Source organism: Coenobita brevimanus, chromosome 104 (assembly GCF_032717465.1).
Source record: "Coenobita brevimanus isolate Jiangsu-jjx chromosome 104, ASM3271746v2, whole genome shotgun sequence".
Classification (NCBI taxonomy): domain Eukaryota; kingdom Metazoa; phylum Arthropoda; class Malacostraca; order Decapoda; family Coenobitidae; genus Coenobita; species Coenobita brevimanus.
This window is the reverse complement of record NC_137057.1, coordinates 9,371,531-9,380,463: the sequence shown is the minus strand read 5'-3', so window position 1 is coordinate 9,380,463 and position 8,933 is coordinate 9,371,531.

Below are 8,933 nucleotides of genomic sequence, written 5' to 3'. Positions count from 1 at the left end.
TAAACAACACCAAAAAGCAATATATAAAAATTTTTACTGTGTATATCTCATATTACAGAAGAGGAAACCACAATATACTAAAGTTGAGGCTTAGCAGTACAAAAGAATGTGAAATGCACAGCCTATCGCTCAACGGCTTCAGGGTTAAAATGAGGAGAAACACTCATACTACTTATTTTACATCCCGAATCAAATATTGAAGGAAAAGTGTTCCATAAAATAAATTACACAGATAATGGTAATGTCGAAATCACGAACGCCATCAACTTAGATAAGTAGACATATAGAAAGATAGTATTATTCACTTTTAATTCTCTATGCGGGATGTTGTTCACACGAGAAAATCCGTGACTCCCTGTGAGTGTTGTAGCAAGATGGATCGTCAACACGCTACTACAGCCTGTCAGTGCAAGCAGATTATTGCCCTTTATTTAGCAAATATTCCAGCAAGACAGATATCCCGGCAACTTAACATCGAGGACAGTTAATGGATAGATAAGCGATAGAGACAGAGGTAGAACAGAAAATTTGCCAAATCGAGTCCCTCCTGGCACAAGACCCAGACACACAAATTATTGCATGTGCCCAAGAATAACCCCTACCCACCTGTGTTGCTATGAAGAAGCAAATTAATCTGCCAGTATTCAGTTAGGTATTCAGTGAAACCAATGCAATTACTGGGGGAAAATTGGTCAATTTATTCACAATGAAAATCCAACATGTATTAGAATACGTAGAGTTGTTTCATGAAAGAACTAAACGGGGAGAGGATGAGTCAAAAACAAGAGTGCAACAGTGACGAGAGCTTTCGACGAAAGGGATTGTATAAAAGGGGAGGGGGGAATCGTGACAAAGACCGAGACATCCTCTCACAACCATGACGTGACGCTGACTACGACTACGTAACTTCGTAAGGCCTTCCAGGCAGTGTTACCAAAAGAAAATCATACAAATCCGATAGATTGGTCTCAAAAGTAGTAAAAATACAACAGACTGAGGGAAATTAAAGAAAACAATGTTAGAAAGGACTCTGAAAGAACGCTTGATACACAGAAAATATTTAAATTTTTACCAGCTAGATAGCGCTTAAAATCTTTAATTTTAGCAGGAAAATTGCTACATTGGTAACATTGCTGGCATGAATCGTGACGACTAGTGGAAACGTGTCAGAAGTCGCATTTAACTTAATTATTGTTACTGGCCTAAAAAGAAATAAGGGTTAAACTTAACTAATATTCTTGTAAGATTAGTGTTTTTTACACCATAAATAATGTTTGCAGGGATGGGAAAGATTGTTTCCATCTCATAACATTCATTCAAGTTGCCAGACCCAGTTAGTTTGTCCGAAAGTTAAAGAAAGCGAGTCATCACTTTATTTGGGCGATCGTACCTCTTATGCTTTTGAAGAGGAATTATAAGAGGTCCACTAACTTTCTATTTCAGCTTTTCCAGACTAATGCACAGAATTTGCTTGCACTTGTTGACTATTACCAGTAACCTCAAATGACCTATTAGGTCAACCTCTCACAGTCTGTTTCCGAACTGAAGGTCATGTGAGTCTCCATGCAAAAAATTCGGTTACTGGGTCCTGTCATTCGAGCGTGAATTACCAGTGATCTCCAATGACCTCCCACCAGCGAACTTAAATGACCTCGGAGTCAACCTCACGTAGCCTTTGTCCGAACTGGAGGCCTGTCTTCATGCCAAAAATTGGGTTGATGGGTCTAATCATTCGAGCGTGTATTACTGGTGTCCTCAAATGACCTACGACCAGTGACCTCAAATGACTTTGGAGGTCAATCTCACCTAGTCGATTTCCGAACTGGAGGTCATGTGAGTTCCCATGCCAAAAACTGAACTACATGGGTACCCGGCGTAGCCCGGGCCAAAATGGCGAGTACTCCACCAATGACCTCAAATGACCCAGACCTGAATTTGGCCCACCTAAAACCATCCTTGGGTCACCCTGATTCAGAATGTACATGGAACTGGGGGTCCCTGGCCCTTGTTTAGGGCGAGATTGAAGGACATACAAACAAACAAATAAACAAATATTGCGGGTCTTTTATACTATATACTCTTATACTGTATATGCATGCATCCACGCACGCACGAGCTCGGACGTACACACACACACACACACACACACACACACACCAATGTTGCATCAAGAAAATAAGTGCGAACTTTTATCTCGTGACAATAAATATATAAAATTACCGCATACCCCCCACCCTTCCTCAAGGAAATACACAGCGGCCATCCAGAGGGCCATGCCCCAGCAATTGAAAAAAGCAAGATAAAATACCAGGCAATCATTTGATTCATAACCTATTGCAAAGTCCCAATTCTTCCCTCCAAATATCAACAGTTCATTGATAAAACTCTCGTCATTGGCTTCCTGTGATTAAGGCTTATTAAACATAACTACTTAACAGGAAAGGCAGAAATGTGGGATAGATTATGCTGTTGTAATTAGTGTAGAATATGAAGCACGGAGAGATTTAACTGAGTGGTCGTCATATTGGATCTGTCCCTCAACCTCTCTAACTTTCTGCATGTCTTTATAACGATATCCAAATTTTTGTATCCGTCGTTCTGCCTGTCTTTGAACATTGTGTGTGTGTGTGTGTGTGTGTGTGTGTGTGTGTGTGTGTGTGTGTGTGTGTGTGTGCATCACAAATTGTTATTTCGTTAGGGGTAAATATGCAGATAATACATACATGATCACATACATTAATCTAATCAGAGACGACAGACAAACAGACAGACAGAGAGAATCTGGTACCCCCAGCAAGAAAGACCATCAAGGAAGCAGATCTGCCATCACGAAGCTTTTTGAACACCAGAAAATTCTCTCTCTCTCATCCTCTCGCTCTCAAAAGATTGTACAGTGACATAAGCTAATCGTCTCTCTCTCTCTCTCTCTCTCTCTCTCTCTCTCTCTCTCTCTCTCTCTCTCTCTCAAAAGGTTGTACAGTGAAATAAGTTAATCCTCTCTCTCTCTCTCTCTCTCTCTCTCTCTCTCTCTCTCTCTCTCTCTAATCTTCATCATCATGATTTAAACATGTGTGTGTGTGTGTGTGTGTGTGTGTGTGTGTGTGTGTGTGTGTGTTTCTCACTTGCCTCCGAAATCTCGTTCATGTGAAATTCGGAACATCTCAGATTTTGCTTTTTATCAACGTAGTCCGCCACCCACTTCAGAACACAATATAACAATTCCATGTTTTCGAAAGGGGTGCCGGTGGTGCATTGGTTAGCATATCCAGCTGCTGGTGCATTGGTTAGCGTATCCAGCTGCTGGTGCATTGGTTAGCGTATCCAGCTGCTGGTGCATTGGTTAGTGTATCCAGCTGCTGGTGCATTGGTTAGCGTATCCAGCTGGTGGTGCATTGCTTAGCGTATCCAGCTGGTGGTGCATTGGTTAGCGTATCCAGCTGGTGGTGCATTGGTTAGCGTATCCAGCTGCTGGTGCATTGGTTAGCGTATCCAGCTGCTGGTGCATTGGTTAGCGTATCTAACTACTGGTGCACTGGTTAGTGTATCGAGCTGCTGATGCAATGGTTAGCGTATCCAGCTGGTGGTGCAATGGTTAGCGTATCCAGCTGGTGGTGCATTGGTTAGTGTATCCAGCTGCTGGTGCATTGATTAGACTATCCCAAGGCCTTTCCTCTAACTTTCTCGCTGTTGAACACCACCTCTCCTCCTCTAAACCTCAGTTTCTCTTCTTAACAGAGACTCAGCTGTCTGAGGCAATTGACAGCAAACCCCTTTTCTGTATCCTCCTACTTTCTCTATATTCATTTCAAAGCCAAAGGTGGCTGATGCGTGTATGTACGCAGCGACCTATCTTCCTCTCTTGTTCCTGAACTTGATTCTTCTGAATTCTCTACTCTCTGGCTTTGGCTGTCCTGTCACTCTGTAATTAAATATACCAGCGCTGTTTACTTATCTCCTAATTCTGCTATCAAAAATTCTTTGACTATCTTACTTCTGCAATAGAACACATTCTATCCATTTCTCCTTCCTCTGAAATATCCATTCTAGGAGATTTCAATGTTCACCACCACCTTTGGCTCTCCTCTCCTTTCACTGATTCACCTGGTGAACAAGCCTTCAACTTATCTATCCTTAATGACCTAGAGTAGCTTGTACAGCACCTGACCCATATCCCTGACCGCCTTGGAGAGAGCTCCAACGTACCTGACCTCTTTCTTACAACTAATCCTTCTGATTACACTGTTAATCTTTTCTCTCCGTTGGGCTCCTCCGATCATAACCCTACTACCTTCGTCTGTCCTATCGCCCTGGTACGGCCTGTGGACCTATCAAAGCAACCTCGTCTGTGGCACTTTGGAGCTGCGGATTGGGAGGCCCTCAGGCGGTATTTCTTTGATTTTCACTGGAATGATTATTGCTTCCGTGGCTGGGGGCCATCTGGGTGCGCCTTGAGCATTATGGAAGTTATTCTCTTGGGCATGGAAGCATACATTCCTTTCTCATATCCTCTGACTAATGCAAGAAAGTCTTGGTTAAATCACGCGTATTCTAATGCCGTCTGCAACAAGAAGAGAGCCTATAAACGGTACTGGAGCCAACCCACCCCTGAATCACATCTTTTTTTATGTTTCTGCTCGGAATCATGCCAAGTCTGTTCTTCACTCTGCTAAAAAAAAAATTCATCCGTGCTAAATGCTCTCACCTCTCCAACTCGAATTCTTCCTGCTCCTTCTGGCACCTTGCCAAAAACCTTTCTAACAACTTTACCTCATCATCCTTCCCTCCTCTTTTCTACTCTGATGGCTCTGTAGCTATTTCTTCTACTTATAAAGAAGATCTCTTTGCTCAGACTTTCTCCTCCAATTCCACCTTAGACGATTCTGGTGCTCTTCCTCCATCACTTCCCCCTCTGACTTCCTCATGGCTGGCATTCAAATTTCTTCAGCTGATGTATTTTCTGCCATCACTGGCCTCAATACTAACAAGGTATATGGGCCTGATGGAATCCCTCCTGTTGTCCTCAAGAATTGTGCTACTGTGCATACACCCGCCCAGGTAAACTCTTTCGCCTTTGTCTTTCAAGTTGTACCTTTCCTTCTTGCTGGAAGTTTGCGCTCATTCAGCCAGTCTCGAAGAAGGGTGACCATTCCCAAACCTCTGGTTATCGTCCAGTTGCTTTAACATCCTGTGTTCCAAAGGTTTTTGTGTCTATTTTTAACAGAAAAATTTTAAAGCATCTTCCCTATCGCAACCTTCTTGTATGGGTTCCGTCAGGGACGCTCCACTGGCGATCTTCTCACCTACCTTTCAGACTCCTGGTCATCCTCCTTTAGAGACCTTGGCGAAAGCTTTGCCATTACACTTGACATCTGAAAGACTTTCAATCGAGTCTGGCATAAATATTTAATTTCCAAATTGCCCTCTTACTGTTTCTATCCTTCTATCTGTGCCTTCATCTATAGCTTCATTTCTGGTCATTCTACTGTATAGCCGCTGTTGTAGATGGCCATCGTTCTTCTCCTATATCTATCAACAGTGGTGTTCCTCAGGGCTCTGTCCTCTCACTAACTCTCTTCCTTTTATTCATCAATGACCTTCTAAGCTGTACATCTAACCCTATGCACTCGTACGCTGATGATTCTACCCTCCACCTTTCCATTCGGTTTCCGCAACGACGATCTCAGCAGTTACTTCAACAAATAAGGGATGAGGCATTGGCACATCTATTGTCTGACTTGGCTTGTATCTCTGAATGGGGTAAAAATAATCTTGTTGTTTTTAATGCATCAAAGACTCAGTTTTTATACCTATCAACCCATCAAAATCTTCCACATGAGTACCCACTAATGTTTAATAATATCCAGCTCAATCCTGCATCATCCTTGAACATGCTTAAGGTTTTATTCACTCGGGACTTATCTTGGAAAGATCATATTGCATCTCTTGTAAAATCTGCTTCCAAAATATTAGGTGTGCTAAGCCGTTTCTGTGCCTTCTTTACCCCTGCACATTTGTTGACTCTATACACGGGTTTTATTCATCAGTGTTTAGAGTACAACTCCCATGTGTGGGGAGGCTCCCCATATACAGCGTGGAGTCAGAAATTTTTCATCTCATTAACTCTCCTCCTCTTACTGGTTCCCTTCAACCTCTGTCTCATCGCCGCACTGTTGCCTCTTTATCTCTTTTCTGTTGCTACATCAATGGTCACTGTTCCTCTGAACTGTCTGCTTGCATCCCTCCACCTCTACGACGAGTGCGGAGCACCCGTCTAGCAACAAACTCTCATCCCTTTTCTGGGCAACTCGCTAATGCTAGAGTTAACCGTTATTCCCAGTCTTTCATTTATGCAATAGGTCAACTCTGGATCTGTCTCCCTCTGTCTGTATTTCCTTCGTCTTATGATCTCCAGTCTTTCAAAGGCAGTGTGTCCAGGTGTCTCGAAATGAACGGATCTTGAATTTGGCTCACTTTTGTATTGTTTTTGTTTTTCTTGGAAGAAACTGTTATCTGAGCTCAGCATTTGGTTCCTTCTCCCTCGCATAAAAAAAGAAAAAAAAAAACCTGGTGGTGTATTGGTTAGAGTATCCAGTTGCTGGTGCATTGGTTAGCGTATCCAGCTGGTGGTGCATTGGTTAGCATATCCAGCTGGTGGTGCATTGATTAGCATATCCAGCTGGTGGTGCATTGGTTAGCGTATCCAGCTGGTGGTGCATTGGTTAGCATATCCAGCTGGTGGTGCATTGGTTAGCATATCCAGTTGCTGGTGCATTGGTTAGAGTATCCAGCTGGTGGTGCATTGGTTAGCATATCCAGCTGGTGAAGCAGTGGTTAGCGTATCCAGCTGTTGGTGCATTGGTTAGCGTATCCAGCTGGTGGTGCGTTGGTTAGCGTATCCAGCTGGTGGAGCAGTAGTTAGCCTATCTGGCTGGTGGTGCATTGGTTAGCGTATCCAGCTGGTGATGCATTGGTTAGCGTGTCCAGCTGGTGGTGCATTTGTTAGCGTATCCAGCTGGTGGTGCATTGGTTAGCGTTCTAGGGGAAGACTGTGGCTTAGAAAAGATATACAGTGTGTATCTAAAATATCGGTCTTGTTGCACTTCCGTATGTTTGCGGGGATGGCTCAGGTAGCGGAATTAATGTCTATCCTGCATTATGTATTCGTTTCCTACTCCACTGCCACATTCACACCCGCACCAGAAGAGCAGTCATTTCCAGAACACAAATGATACCGCCAGTTGAGTTAATAAGGCGGTGCTACGTACGACCAACCGTATCTTTATGTCTTAATGGTTCTTGCGCAATCGACAGGCAAAAATCTAATCTTTCTTCCTCTTAGCTTTTGAAAAACATAATGTAGGAATTGTGTCCGTATTATAGGATATATATTCTTTATTCTGGCTTATTAACTCTCTTTCTCTCTCAGAAACCTCCTTGATGAACTCAGTACGTTGAGGCCGATGCCCTAAATCAAGGAGAGAGCGTTGAGCAAATATCTCGTTGAATTATGGCCAATTGGCTGGGAGGAAGGAAAAGGGGGATGGCGCGGAATTTCTGCACCAGTTGGGTAAGGAGGAACTGGACACACTGGTGGACGTGGCACGGCATGGGACGGGTAGAGACAGGTAAGGTTTAGGCATCATCATCATCATCACCATCATTATCATCATCATCATCATCATCCTGATTATAATGATCATGATCTTGATCATCATTTTCGTCGTCGTTGTCGTCGCCATTGTCTTATTTTTTCTGTACAGCCCTGTCGACTCTCACAAAAAGTGTAATAATAATGTTTTTAATGCCATAGCAATATGAAGCAAACAACAAATAGAGTATGGGGAGGAACGATACTCGGTACCTTCAGGAAGGAATGGGAACGATATAAGGTAGGACCGTTGGCGAACTGTTTCTCATGACTAAAGTATATAAGCACGTAACGCATGTCGTACAGTTATCTTCCACATGCATGTAAGTATCCATGAAGATATTATCAAGTACTAATGTTGATCTTTCTGTACGTATTAAATGGGTACGCATATCACACGAGATGCTTGAGTCTATGAGAAAAATTTATTCGCTCTACCTCAGGAACAGAAAACGTACTTGGTTTAACTTAGGAAAAAAAATTTAATTGGTTTTGCAATGACATTTTTTTCATGGTAAGGGATAATATTATCGTCGTCTCAGCTTAGTGAATTAATGTATAATCAACCAAGGTTCAGGAAAAACTTGTACTGGACCTAGCTTAATGGCAAAATTATACTGACCAAAGGGATAACTCTGATGGTGCAGGGGTGAACAAGGCAATATGTAATTCCACTCCTAACAGCTTTACACTAACCACTCTAGTGCTCTATGAATATTGCATTTGCAGGAAGTTATTGCAGTTCCTTTGAAATCCTCACCCCGTTTCTAGTGTTCCCCAGTTCCGCACACTAATATACCGCTTTCAGTATGGTGGTGGTGTTGGAGATGGGCGCCTTCATGTAGTGGCACTGATATAATTGACTTGTGGAACTGCCCGGTTATACAAACGCTCCTCATTCCGCTCCCAATACCCCGAGAGAAGGATGGTGGAGTGCAGAAGAAAGGCAGCCTTGGCTTGCAGTCCACCTGATTCACGTTGAGATGAATGTGAATTTGCAACTACCGTGGTTCTTTCACCTTCACTTGGCCCAGAGTTTCGTCATTTTGAATCATATTTCAAATGGTACAGGAACAGAATAGGACATTACTATGGATCTACTTCCTTTCTATAACACTTATTCATGACTAGTAGCATGTTCAAGTATTATATTATTGCAACTCAGGATTCAGCATGGACATTTGGCAATTTTGAGCCAAGCCAGAAGAAAGGGGGTATACTTCCCTAATCAACACGACGAACACAAATAGAAAATCTTAGAAAATTTAAAAGTTCTTCAGAAAAG